Source organism: Dendrobium catenatum, unplaced genomic scaffold (assembly GCF_001605985.2).
Source record: "Dendrobium catenatum unplaced genomic scaffold, ASM160598v2 fragScaff_scaffold_898, whole genome shotgun sequence".
NCBI lineage: Eukaryota > Viridiplantae > Streptophyta > Magnoliopsida > Asparagales > Orchidaceae > Dendrobium > Dendrobium catenatum.
In genome coordinates, this window is record NW_021319360.1 from 1,197,335 (window position 1) to 1,212,516 (window position 15,182).

Here is a 15,182-nt window from a genome sequence, read left to right on the forward strand (position 1 = left end):
TGTACAACGTTGCAATGCGTATAGCGTCACAAGCGTTGTAGGGTTGTACGGTGAAAAAAAATTAGCGACGGCAAAGCCCCCAAGCCAAAGCAAGGGGAGGTTCCCTGCAACCTCCCAACAGGCTTGACCGACTAAATTGAGGCCTGGGTACAATCCGATTGGCTTACAGAATCAATTCTCACACAAAACTAATAATAGAAAGTAAAGATAAAGTTAATTATTTATTTGAATGGAGCATAGTACTTTCATTGATTAGTTTCAACAATGACGAGGTTACAATTGGATGATTTTCCAAATATTCAAAATAATGAAGCATCTAAAAGATGAAGATTGGCTTCTTCTTAATGAAAAATGCAAAAAATAATGAAAGAGAAAGCAATAATATATAAACCACCTCAAAGCAAGTATTCAAACAATGATTTAGGAGTTTCGTAGATGTGGTTATAAAATTGTTACGGAAAAAAAAATTTTTTTTGATAATTATCATAGATATTATAAATATACTCTTTTTTTAGAAAATCAAATAATTGTTTTTTAAAGCTGCTACACATGAGCAACTATATAAAAAGTGATTTTTCACCACAAAAATTTATAGAAAGCAAAAAAATAGTAGTCAAATGGAATAACAGTTAGAGACCAAAAAATAAAACAGCTAGAAATTAAGATGTCCCAAATATACCATAAATTAAAAGACGCTAAAATTTTTAAGAGCTTCCCAATCCCTCTCTTCAACCACCTCTAAATTACACACACAGTGACAATCTTTTATGCAGTATTCAATGAAGATTTGAAGAAAAACTACGATGTCAAACTTGATTCCACATTTCTTCTCTATCTATTGAGTTAGATATTTCAACTCCGAAGGATCACAGGGTGCTAATGCATCGAATTTTGGATAGTAATAACAACTTTGAGGCATAAAATATATTCTCCAAATTTTAGTACTAAAAAGCTGCTTTAAAAAACAATAAAAAGATCATTCCAAATGAAGTCTTATTTGAAATCATTTGAGCTCTAAATCAATTTCAAAAGCACTTGAAGTCTTTTTGAAATGAGAATAATATAGGATATATATATATATATATATATATATAATATATGGTTTGTGTTGCAACTTGTAATGGGTTGTCTTCTCCAAATTTGTAGGAGCCATAACAAGTGATTAGTGGAGTGGCGGAAGAATTGAATATGCTATAAGGAACTCTCAAATTTGGTGAACAAACTAAGCTCAAAGCTCAAAATATCATAATATGCATCATCTCTCTCTCTCTCTTTCCTTACAATGGCTATATAAAATTAGCAAAGAAGTTTCTATAAAACAAGAAGGCAAGCTAGTTCCTACGCTCTAATATAACTAAAATGTTCCACATCAATAAGTACGAATGAAATCAATATTGTCAATGTCTTCATAATTAGTGACACAATAAGATAATCCAGGTAGGTGAAGGTGATCTTGTGAGTTCTAAAAGGTGAAGGTGGTACGACCTTGAGAGAGTAAATGATTGAGCACAAGGACTTAGAGGCTGTTAATTATGATTGAATCAATCGTCCTTCTTAGTTGCTGGAGACAAATTACTTTTAAGAAAAAGGAGTTGAGACAACATAAGGTCATATAGGATATTAAAGAAAATTATATTAGTATTTTTTTAGAGCTGGATATAGCACAACTTAAAGGTGGTGTATAAAAATATAGAGGCCGACCAAAATAATCGTACCAATCCTCCCTTGGAGGAAGTGATAAAAAGGAATCATGAAAAATTGTTGAGATATAGGGTTTACAAGCAAATAAAGGTAGTAGAGATAATTTCTCTCATAAAAGAAAGTAAAACTTAATGACATAAAAATGATTAGAAAATATTCTCAACTACATTTAGTTACTTATTAAGGCAGTGCTTCCGAAAAAAGGATTAGGTGGTCTCTTCAAAGAAGGGTGGAATCGAATGATCCAGAATTTTTGGATAATCAAAAACAGTCAAAATGATCCATGCCGATAAATGTTTGGGTAGTTCCAAAAGATGGACTATCTCAAAAACCTTCTAGCTAGGTGGTTGTTGTTCTATTTTAATTTCCTCCGTTTTGCTTTTTTTTTTTTTGGTTTATTTGTTTCATTTTCTGCAGGTGATGTTGCTTGGAGCTTTCGTTGTGTTTGCCTTGGCCTTTTTGAGATGTGTACCTCGTTTGGGTGGTTCTCTTGATGGATTTGGCTACCACTTTTTTCCTTTAGTTTGTTTATTGTAAAAGGTTGGAACAATGATTCTTAGGTTTTATTTTAAATGTTGTATTTTTAGAGTCTTTTGTTTCATATCATTAACGGCTTGTAGTCTTCTATTTATATTAATGTGTATACCCCAAATTATGTGAGCTTTATCCAAAAAAAAAAATCTAGATGATATTGCTTCTTGATTGGCCCGAGTTATTTGACTAACCATGACCAACCTAGTCAAGTAGCCAACAAATTATCAATGACTAAACATAATAAAATCTCCTACCGCTAAATTGAATAATAATGTTTCATAAATATCAATGTAAAGAGGCCATGCGAGTTTACAAAATAAAAATTTTAATTTGATTGATAAATTATTGTTGCGGGCTAGAATATACGCGGCGATAGAAATGTAATTTTACGTCTTAGCGTTGCACGGATATCTAGCTCACATAGAACACAAGATTTTTTATGTGGAAAACCCTGAAAAAAGGGAAAAACCACGGGGCCTAGCCCATTTGAAAAGATTTCACTAGAATTTGAGTTGATTACAGTGGGCTGACTCGTCTCAGAGGATGATCAGATTACAAATGTCAACCTTATGGTTGAAGTCTAGTGTAAAATATGGCGTCACTTGGAAATTGGGGCGTTAGTTGGTAGTCCGATAGTGACTTGGTAGAATTCTGGCATTAGTTGATGGTCTGGCTGAGTATAGGGCCTCAAGTTTTGATCTGGCAAAGTTTAGGCCCTTAGGCGAGGATCTGGCAAGGGTGAGGGCCTAAGGCGGTGATCCCGCAAAGGCGAGGGCCTTAGGCGGTGGTCCGGCTAAGGCGAAGGCCTCATGCAGTGGTCCGGCGAAGGTGAGGGCCTTAGGTGGTAGTCCAACGAACTCAGGCGGTGGTCCGACAAACACTGGCGGTGGTCAGACAAACTCAGGCGGTGGTCGAGGAGGAGCTTCTTCTTTCTTTTCTCTTCTTCTCTTCTCTTCTTGCTTGAATACCTCTCAAGAGAAATGAGGGGGTATATTTATAGATTTTGAGTGGCATGGCCCGTAAACAGGTGAGAGATCAAGGGGTAAATAGGGAGTGTGGTTGGATGGACGGCCGATGTTGAATCCCTTGATCATGAACTGTTTGATGGACATTTGAATGTCTTAGTGTGTCGGAATTCAGTGATCTTGGGCTTGTTGGATTCTTCTCTCGTCGAGCCGCTCGATTCGACAATAAGCACATTATGTTTGGAAACTGTTTGGCAATCCAAATTGTTGTTGGCCCGTAAACAGGTGAGAGATCAAGGGGTAAATAGGGAGTGTGGTTGGATGGACGGCCGATGTTAAATCCCTTGATCATGAACTGTTTGATGGACATTTGAATGTCTTAGTGATGTCGGAATTCAGTGATCTTGGGCTTGTTGGATTCTTCTCTCGTCGAGCCGCTCTATTCGACAATAAGTACGTTATGTTTGGAAACTGTTTGGCAATCCAAATTGTTGTTCGAACCTTCCAACAGCGCTTCTAACCCTTGATTTGGACCCGTTTGGGCTCGGATTGGGTTGAATTTGGTGTCGTTTGGTTCATATTCTCGAGACGCTCAGTTCGACTATAAGTTTGTTGAAATCGGAGTTCGGATTGTCTCAATTTTAATTTCGAAAGTTTCCAACTTGATTTTGCATCGTGATTCATGCCCGATCAAGATAATTTTTTGATGTCATATCAGTTATTAATTTTATTATACATTAAAAATTTTAAGTTGGTTTGAAAATGAAGTATCATAATAGTCCACAATTTGTCTTTTCAAAGAGAAATTCATCACTCATACAAATAATCAATAAATAAAACCCGAGCTCAAACATCATTAATAAATCAAATTTTAGTGACTTGAAGTTAACTTGACTCATTTACACCTCTAATAAGAGTTGTGAAGTTGGACCGGTGTGTATATATATAGGTTGGCCCATTGCGCTGGTTATGAATAGAAAAAAAAAGCGTGGGGAATGCCATGATTGTTTGATCTATTTTGATCTATTTAGAAAGGATTAACACGATTTAATTAGTTCTGTTGACGATCATCGCATTGTTTTTTAATATCAAACTAGACAGGAACCAGCCGTAAAAATTTAATATATTAAAAAATTTGTTCAAAGTTTACAGTGGTTGCCGCAAGGGCCTTCCAAACATCAAGATGTGAAGGGCCACACTCATCATCGTCCTTGACCTAAAATTCCAAAAAAAAAAAAAATGAAGACTCTCCCTAGGTGATAAATGGAGCAGCAAACAACCAAGAATATAAACATTTTCTCCCAATAATTGAGTAAAAGGGAATGCTCAAGAAAATAAAAAACTTGCAGCACATTTGGCCTAAGTAGAAAAGATTTTAGCGAGAGAATAAGAGTAGAGCACCATAAACGAGTAATCACAATCGAAAAAGATGTGGCTATGAGATTCATGTGCAGAATTGCAAAACCTGCGCGCATTCCGGCCTAACATCAGTTGATCTTCGAATAAGTAAGTCGGCTGTTTTAAGCTTCCCGAGAATAGTCATCCAAGCAAAAACAGAGAAATTGGGGCATTGTTGCTAATGCCATATGAAATTTAACCAAGGCACACTTTCAAAATTAGAGTAAAAATAAGCAGTGAAATTCTTAAAAGCTGGATTATTGGAGCCATCCAAAGTATCTGCTGGTTGCTCCAAAATAAGAATAGAAGACACAATGCCATGTAAATGTCCAAGCTCTTATTCAAACACAATGAATAAACATAGTTCGTCAATAATCCTTTAGTAATTAAGATCATTTATGTAGATATATATTCCTTTTTCAGCACTAAGGAACCTTTCTAATTTTATAGGTAAAAAGTATCGCAAATGTTAGATATTAGGGTTTACATATTAGTGGTATTGTTGATGTGGCTCATTTTGATTGGTCTCCGAATGCATAGCTGTGTTTGACATCCACACATAATAATTTCTCCCTTAGCATGTCCAATGCAAGTTGTGACTAGGGTTTGTTGTTCAATATAGAAGGCAATGATTAGTCCAGTAGCGAGTTAATTTGCTAAAGGAGGCATGAGAGAGTCCGACAACATTTTGGGAAGAAAATGAGTATGAAAATTTAGTGAAGAGCCAAGTTAATCAAAACGAGTGCTCCAAAATAGGAATATAAGAGACAATGTCATGTAAATGTCAAAGCTATTATTCAAACACAATGAATAAACGTAGTCCGTCCGTAATCCTTTAGTAGTTGATGTTTATTTATGTAGGTCTATATTCCTTTTTCAGCACTAAGGACCCTTTCTAATTTTATAGGTAAAAAGTATTGGAAATGTTAGAAATTAGGGTTTACATATAATTAGTGGTATTGTTGATGTGGCTCATTTTGATTGGTCTGCGAATGCAGAGCTGCATTTGATGTCCACACAGAATAATTTCTCCCTTAGCATGTCCAATGCAAGTTGTGACTAGGGTTTGTTGTTTGATGTAGAAGGCAACGATTAGTCCAGTAGAAATTACTGCAATAGTTAATCTGCTAAAGGAGGCATTACGGAGTCCAACATTTTGGGAAGAAAATGAGCATGAAAATTTAGTGAAGAGCCAAGTTAATCAAAATAAGAAAAAAGTAGCATTTAGGGTTTTTAATTGAACTAACTCGAGATCTAACGAGCCAAATTGAGATAATTAGCTTGAGCTTGAGCTTGTAATACATGAGCTCCAATTTGAACTAAAGCTCGAGTCTGTAGCATGATAAGCTTAACTTAAGAGCTCATTAATGAATATGAGATCAAACTAGTTCCATTAACTTACACCCCTACTCCAACTATGACACGACAGCTCAGTTCAACATCTAAATTTTACATCAAATAACATAACATGCATAATCAAGCTTAATAATATATTTATATATAAGACAAATAGTGAGGTTGCTTTAGTCCAAAGGAATTGATTGAGAAACATGCCCATTTTATTTAAATATCTAACATCTAAATTTTTATATCTAAATTATATCAAAATATATAAATTAAAAATATATTTTACTTTTAAAATATAAATATAAATAATATTATAAATATAAAAATATAAATATTAGATATATAAATACATAATTTTTATGTGATATGTACATATTTCCCTCAAAATTTGTTTATTTATAGACACAAACATTCACAACCACATATTCATTCCTTTGTGATAAGTACTTATTTTACTTTAAAAAAGGGGATTTATATGCATACCACAGAATTCTTTCATATTTACATATCTAATCTATAAATTTTTTAATTTGTTCATATAATCTTTCGGTGTCTTAACTGTACGTATCAAAATTACATACAAAAACTATATTTTTTTTACTTAAGAAAATACATATTATTGATTAAAAAAATTACATTTTTGCAAATGTGATTATAACCTGAAAGAGTTCTAAATATTACTTTTATTCACATTAAAAAGTGACTAATATTATAATATCTATTCTTTCTATAAAAAAATATATAACTATATAAAAATTATTGTCGTGAGTAAAATATAAAAGTGGTGAAAATTCACTTAGTTTTTTTTTTTTTTTTTTGTTCTGATCAAAGCCACTTAGTTAGCTTAACTAACCTCCAACAAGATTGAGCACAAACCTAATCTTTGTATAACTTTTTTATTTCTAAATCTAAGAATTTCATGGAACATTTTGTTGTTGTGGTTGTTGGTTGTATTTAATTGGATTTACTTGGTTTTGTTTTTTCTTTCAATTATTGCACCTTACCTTACTCCTGTGGCAGTGGAAATTATTGCTTTCAATGACAAAAATATGTACTTGAAACTCTGAAATTATTGCCTTTCAAAATGAAATAAGAAATTAATTCTTGCTTTTCTCTAAGTACATTAAAAGATCTATTTGTACAACACAGCGTTTACAAACATAGCATGAATTGTTTCTTTTATTAAGTTGGATAAATTAGTAAATGTTAAATTCAGTTTCTAAATAGTTTAGTAATTAAAGATCGCCATTGCATACGAAAGTTTTCTTATTCGGTAAGCGCACATCGATCACATGTAGTTGAAGCGCCTATGCATAGAGATTTTTATGTAGTTGAGGTATCATAAGAGAATAATCTTGAGCTAAGTGAAAAAAGTCAAACATAAGTTGACCATTGAGGAAAGATGTTGTTATATGATATGTAACAAGAAAACCAATTAAACAGTAAATGTATACCTTTCTTCTTGTTTTCAAAGGATAGAGAGCTGACAAAACAAAGCTTTATCATCATCATCATCATCATCATCATCATCATGGATCTTGCATGAGAAAAGGAGGTAACAATATAGCCAAAAATAACTTGCCGGTTTAATTTCATGCATCATGCATGCACCGCATCACATAAATCATATAAAAGAATGCATTAGTAATTAAGTCAACAAAATATGCCGGCAAGTCATCCTTGGCTGAACAGTATAGCCTCCTTTCCACATGCAAAACCATACGATGAATGCTTATATATGTACACACATATATAAAAATAGATTTATCATACACAAGCAGGGTGGGGACAGGAAGATCTCCTTATTCCATGAAGACGTAGATGCTTTCTTCTCTTTACTCTCTTTCCCTTTTAAGGATTTGGAACGAAGAAGAAGCACTTTATCTCCAAGGGATGAGCATCACTGCTCAAAAGAGCAATGAAACAGATGTTATAGAGGCAGTTGCTTAGAGAGAAGAAGAAAAATGAAATCTTTCTCTTATAATAAGAAGCTAAGTTGCTTGCTATCTAGTTCTTATAAACTGGGAGGTAACTTTATCCAACGGAGAAAAAAGTGTTTTGTGGTTTGTAAGTTGGATTTGCATTGCCTCGGATTTGACAGTGCATGGATGCAAGGGCTGGCACAGGAGCAGTACTAGGCCATCTTTATGGCATGGAGCTTACCTTCTGACAGCTACGGTACCTGTGTGGCCACGATAATTAACAATCGATGAGTTTTATAGTTAAGCTTGATTAAGTTATTTTATAAGTCACTGAGCTTGCTGGTATTACATAGCTTGACCGTTATAAATTGCAATGATATATTAAGATCTAAGAGGCACGTGTTGGAGTTTTATTGGATTTTGGGGGTCAGCTTGGTGGGAGCGAGGTTCAGTGCCATGCTAGAAAGAGGAGTGTGATTTTTTGTTTTTTGACATTTAGGTCATTAAAGTCAAACTCACACAAACAACGCATACATATGGACTCGAATTTTGGACCTCTTAGTTGGAAGCCTAAGCTCTCAACCAATAGGCCAAGGAGAGTTGTGTAAGTGTGCTTAATTAGAAAGCGCGCAAAGTGGGACATTATGAGAAAAATGATCGGTCCATTATTATCGTTTTAATTTATTAGCCTACTGTAGTGATTAAAGAAGTTGTTGCAGTAGGGGCAGTTTATTTTGCTTAAAGATAGTAAAGAGTAAAAAAAATGATGTAAAATAAATATATGTTTTAATTTTTTTTTAAATTGATTGGTTGAAATGTTCCATAGTTTTTTTTTTTTTTGTAATTTAGTAAAATTAATTCATTGTATAATTTGGGGGCACACATTGACAAAAATTAGAGATCAATCAACTGTGATGGTGATTGCTATTGTGATAATTGAAGGCAGTTGACGATGACAAGTGATGAAGAGCGATGTCCAGCCAGCAACAGTAAGGGAGAGCTAATGGTGATTGTGAGGGTCAATTGAAGGTGGTCACCAGTCATTGATGGAAACAACACTTAGTATAAAACGATATATTTTAAAATTCTTCAAATTTGAAGAATTCTAAATATATTAGAAATGAACTATATTGAGAATTCAAAATACACTACTATTTATGCAGTTGCTTTTCTTCTAATCAAACATAAAATTTTTTTAAAACTCTTTTATTTACTTTAGTTAATAATAGTAATACTTGGAACCAAACAACACCTAATTTAATTGTTGTGATTTTAAAATTGTTACACATGTTGGGAATCTTTTAGCAACAATTTTAATAATAGTTAGAGTAAATAGTAGTTCAAAGCAGTTTAATTAGGAATTTGATGTAGAATTTTGTAGCCATTATGGTCTTTGCATAATCTACATATTTATAATAATTTGAGGTGATAAAATCTTATAATAATCACCATGAAATAATTAAAATATGGAGGGTTGATTATATAAAAAAACCTATAACACATTTTTAGAAAAGAATCACTATTTCTATCTTGTATAACACATAATTGAAGAAATATCCTCTTAATTTATTTTCTTAGAGAAATATGTCTACAAATTTTCTTTTTTATGAAGTTATCTGTCTTGAATATGTGAATTTTTTTATTGAAGTCCACCTAGAAGAAATTTGGTTCAAATTGGTTTAAATTCAAATCTTTATTCAAACTAAGTTACGAATAAATGTTCAAACCAAGTCCAAACATTCCTTCACATTTGTCAATCCCATAATAATTTCTTTGGATAGTATGTTGCACACCCTCGATCCAAAGATGTTATCCAAAGTGAGCCTCCTCCTCACATGCAGATGGTCCCATTGTGACCTTCCCTAATGAGCTCCCTTTATGAAATCCCCTTCTTCTTATATGTTGCCAGTCGAATTGAAGATTGCCACAAATAAGCTCCCATTGCAAAATCCTCTTCTTCCCATACACAATCAGTTTTTGGTGTCCCTTTGCAAGCAAGCTCCTGCTCTCCTCACCCACCATCAGTCCGTTGAATCCTACTCACATCGATCTCCCATCATGAAATATTTTTCTTCTCACTCATCGTCGATATCGTCGGCAAACTCCTAACAATCTTTCATTCTAAAATCCTCTTCTCCTCTTACACCACTAATCCCATCCAAGTTTGGACTCACCTAGCTCTCATTGAGAAATCACATGCCACCAATACATCAAAGCCTGTCATGATTGAGTTTTCAATATCAATATTTCAAATTAGGTTTGAACACACATTTTGAACCAGGATTGAACGTGGTTGCAAGCCCACTTCAATTTTGATACCTAAGTTAAGGTAAGGATTTAAAATAATGTTCGAACTGATGTTTGAATCAGGCTCAAACAATAAAATTGATTTAAGTTTTAAATCAGGTTCAAATTCTACAACTTAGAATGACTTAATGCCTCTTGAATGGTTTGCAAATATTAGAGGTTATAACTCATTAGTTTTAACTTAGTCCAATATGAACTTTGTCCAAGTATATGTCTCCTAGTAAATAAACAAATATATATTTCTTCAATTGTTGAATACTTCGAGTATGAGCCATATATCATCATCATTTTTTCTTAAGAGAGATATCTATAAGGTCCAAAACTAATACATATATAACAAACGCATAAGATTAGTTATAAATGCTTTCAGAATTCTATCCCATCACATTTGTTATCAGTCTGAAAAGCGTGGAAATTCAATGTAAAATCAAATATGGAATTCATCACTACTAGTCTACTACTGAGAAGATTAATAAACTTATTGGCGAGCAACTTCGGAATCTAACAGAGGCAGAATGCTTCACCACTACTCTAATACACAAAAACCAATACAAGCTCATAAAAAACAACAACAACGTTTCTGTCACAATTAATAACCAACATATCATTGCCTATACTTTTGATTCCTTTGTCATCTAATCGTAGATGTCAATAGTCACATGTCGCAAAAAAAATTAAGTCATATTATCATTTTCCAGCAAAAATTTTTTCTTTAAAAATTTAGATCAATTAAAATAAATTGTGACATATATATATAACTCAAATCTAAGTATTCTTACTTGATAGTTAAAACTCCCAACCATCATACTGCTTGTTTGCACTGAACGAAGAGAAAACTTCACTATCATTTTGTAAGCGAATATAATTCACAGTGCTCATTATAGAAGAAAACCAGAAAAACCAACTCATCATGATGTTTCCACTCCATTTTTCATTACGAAGATGTATCACGTCATGATCCGTTGCTCAAACCGAATAAAACCAACTTTATGGAAGTTCTTGGATCGTGTGAAATCATAATAGAACTGATATATCATCAAAAAATTATCTTGACCGGGCACGAATCTCGAGGCAAAATGAAGCCGGAAAATTCAAAAATTAAATTCGGGCTCACCTGAACTCTGATTTCATCAAACTTATAGTCAAACTGAGCATCTCGGAAATACAAACTCAACGACATCAAAATCGGCTCAATCCGAGCCCAAATGAGTCCAAATCAAGCACCCGAAGTGCTATTGGAAAGTTCAAACAACAATTTGAGTTACCAAATGGTTTCCAAATATGACATTCTTATAGTTGAATTGAGTGGCTCGATGAGACAAATCCAACGAGCCTAAGTTCGCTGAATTCTGACATCATTAAGACCTTCAAATGTCTAACGAACGGTACACAATCAAGGGATTCAATATCGGCCGTCCATCCGACCACTTCCTATTTACCCTTTATCTCTCATCTATTTACAAGCCATGCCACTCCATAATATATATCTATAAATAGACCCCTCATTTCTCATGAGAGGGAACCCAAGCAAGAAGAAGAGAATAATATGAGGGAATAACTCCTCTTCGACCACCGCCGGAGTTCTGCCCGATGCCCGTGTGACGCCGGAGTTTTGCCGGATGCCCGAGTGACGCCAAAATTATGTCTGACGCTCAAGTGATGCCAAAATTAAGCCCGACGTTCGAGTGACGCCGGAATTTCACCCGATCTCTAAGTGATGTCAGAACTCTGCCCGACGTTATAACTGATTTTCAATCCAGAAGTGATTCATTGTAATCTTATTGTTCTATATTTTAAGGACGAGTCAACCTCTTGTACTTCAAACAAACACTAATGGAACTCCTTCAACAGGGCATGGCCCCGTGCTTTTTCCTCTTTTAGGGTTTTCCACGTAAAACTCATGGTGTTATTTTATCTCCTATTTGTGAGCTAGATATCCGTACAACGTTGAGACGAAAATTTTCTAACTCTATCTCCGCGTATATTCTATCCTGCAATAAGTACCAAACTCTGATTTCATAATCCTATTTGGAAAATTGGCTATGGAGATGATGCGCGGTCAGATATTCTTTCAGACAAAAAGGGAGCCTTCTTTCCAAGCAAGAAAGCCGTTTCGATTCAATTCATTATTGGGGTCCGAAAAAGAGACTGGATATATAAGTGACTTTGCACGAAAAAGTGTTCTCCGAGGGCATGGAATGTATCATTTTTTTTGTAAGAATCTTGATAATAATGTCTCTTTTCTATTCTCCGGTCGAAATAAGGGAAAACCTCATTTTTTTCGATGGAAACAGAGTTTTGCGAATTCTCCCATGAACTAGAAGATCATTTTGATATCTTCGAGCATCTTCAAGTGTTCAATGAGACTATTGTCACTATAGCCAACACAAAAGATGAGACTTTACCACTGTGGAGCGCCTTACAGATTACATGTAAAAAATAATTTAGTTAAATTAACAAGTAGATTTTTTTTTTTAGAAAACTAAATGCTTCATAAAATGATATATGCTATCTGATTGTTGGTGAGATGATTGAACTATGATGAATGCGACTATTATTATTATTTCAAGCTGATTTTCTTCTGCACCCGCCTGAATGACCTCTACGATAATAAGTATACAAAAATATATAGCGGATTGTATTTAATTATTAATGAGTAATATTTTTGACATTTTGATTATAGTTTTTGAAAAAATTCTTCTTTCATTTATAAATATAACTTTTTTAGTATTACATTTATAAATATTCATAAATATACTTTTTCGTTTTGAATCTAACTACTTAACAGCGGCTCTGAAGGCTAAGTAGACCAGTACCGAACAGTCAGAGGCTATCACCTGTCTTGGTCAATCGTAGAAGACAAGATTAGGGAACAATTTGTATTTTTGTGAGAGATAAATAAGAGTACTATCGATATTTTTTACATCAAATCAACACATAATTAACAAAAAATTGAAATAAAGATTTATTTGGGATGACTGTAAATTTTTATTATATTGTGAAATGTTGTGGTAAAATAAACTTAGATATTTTGATTGTAAAAAATAAATTTTCACTTAAGAAATCTTATAAAAAATAGTGAAAAATCAGAAAAAAAAAAGCAGACTTAATTGTAATTGATGAAAAATAAAGCAGGGAGAAAAGTGCGAACCCTTTACCAAATTATTACTCAAAAAGGTTGTTTTTTACTTGTGCATTAATGTACTTAGATTTTGAAATAATTGAAGTGGTTTTTTTTTCCAAATTGAATAATCTGTTTGTGGCTATTATTTTTTAGTGAGCTGAATCCTCCTCTACATTATTCATTTAAATTTAGGTTTCATTTGGGATTACTTTTTTACTGTTTAAATCAATTTTTTAGAAAGCTAATTTAAAAATAAGGAAAAAAGTCGTCCCAAACGAAGCCTTAGACGTTGTTTGGGATCACTTTTGACAACTATTTTTTGTTGTTTTAAAAAAAATTGTAATAAAAAATTGATTTAGATAGCTGTAAGAAAATTGTCCTAAATGAAGTTTTAATTAAAACCGGCTCTTATTAATTTGTTGTATTTTATGTTATATTTTATCTTTTTTTCTAATTTGTTGTTTGGTGATTTATCACTCTTGTTGCGTAATGAAATATTCGCGGCAATAGAGAAATATAAAGTTTAACGTCTTAACTTTGTATGAAGATCCAACACACAATCAGATAAAAGAAAGTGTGTTGTTCATAAGAGACCAGAGTTTTTTACGTGGAAACCCCTAAAAAGGGAAAAAAAATTATGAGGCATAGCCCAGTTTGAATGAATCTACTAGTATTTACAGTCGATTATAAATGAGGCCCTTCATTGGGGGAAAGTCTTGGATTGATAAGCAAATATACATCATATAGAGTGCACTACATGATGGGAAATAGAAGAATCAATATTGACATGTTCGTTTTGTCGGCAAGACCATATTCAATGGGCAACAGAGGTTGGAAAGACCGTAATCTAGTGACGGTGGTCGGAAGGTCCATAGTCGATGGGAGATTGAGGGTGAAAAGATCGTAGTCTTGCGATAGAGGTCAAAAAGATTGTGGTATGACGATGGAGGTCGGAAGGACCGTAGTCAACAATTGGCAGAGGTTAGAATAACTGTTGTTTGGTGACGGAGGTAGGAATGACTATAGTCGTCGAGCGATGGAGGTCGAAAAGACCGTAGTCGATGACAGTGGTCGGAAGGACCGTAGTAGACAGATGACAATGGTCAAAAAGATTATTGTCTGGCTATGGAAGTCAGAGCAACAAACGATAGTCGGTGTCTTGGTGTAAATCCGGATTCAGTTCGTGGTCGAAAAAAAGTCTGAAGTTTGTCGGTGGCCGGGTTGAAGTCCAACATCGGTCGGTGACCGGGCAGAAGCCCGGCAATTGATGGTGGTCCGGTGAAAGTCCGGACATTGGCAGAAGTATGGCGACGTGCGGAAGTCCAGTCATGGATGGAATTCTGGCATCGAGCAGAAGTCTGATGACAGGAACTGGTCCGGTGGATGTCCAACAATAGTCGGTGGTCTGGTGGAAGTCTGGGTAGTGGTCAAGAAGGAACTTGGTGGCAAGAGATATCTAATATTTCTCTTCCTTCTTCCTCTCATTCTCTTCCTTCCCCCTCACCTTGTGAAGAATGCAGAGGTTTATTTATATAAATAGTGAGAAGATCAAGATTAGGTTGGGAGTATTTTGGATGAATGGTCGATATTGATTCCCTTGATCATAGGATGTTTATCGAGTATTTGGGTATCTTAAATAATGTCAAAATTCAACGATCTTAAGCTCGTTAGATTCATATCGTCGAGCCGGAGTTCTTCCTGACCACCAATAAACTTCTGTCAGTCTTCTGACCATCGACAGACTTTTAAAGTTCGACGACCACGACTAGTCTTCTAACCACAATTGGACTTCTGCCAAATTTTTATTCATTTGTTGACCATTGCCGGAGTTCTTTATGACCATCGTCGGAATTCCACCCATTCGTCAATCACCCACGGTCCTCC

General features: G+C 34.3%; 1 pseudogene; it reads left to right on the forward strand.

Moving 5' to 3' along the window:
* The first annotated feature begins 11,084 nt into the window (after positions 1 to 11,084).
* On the forward strand, positions 11,085 to 12,617 carry LOC110110555 (annotated as a pseudogene).
* The last annotated feature ends 2,565 nt before the right edge of the window (positions 12,618 to 15,182 follow it).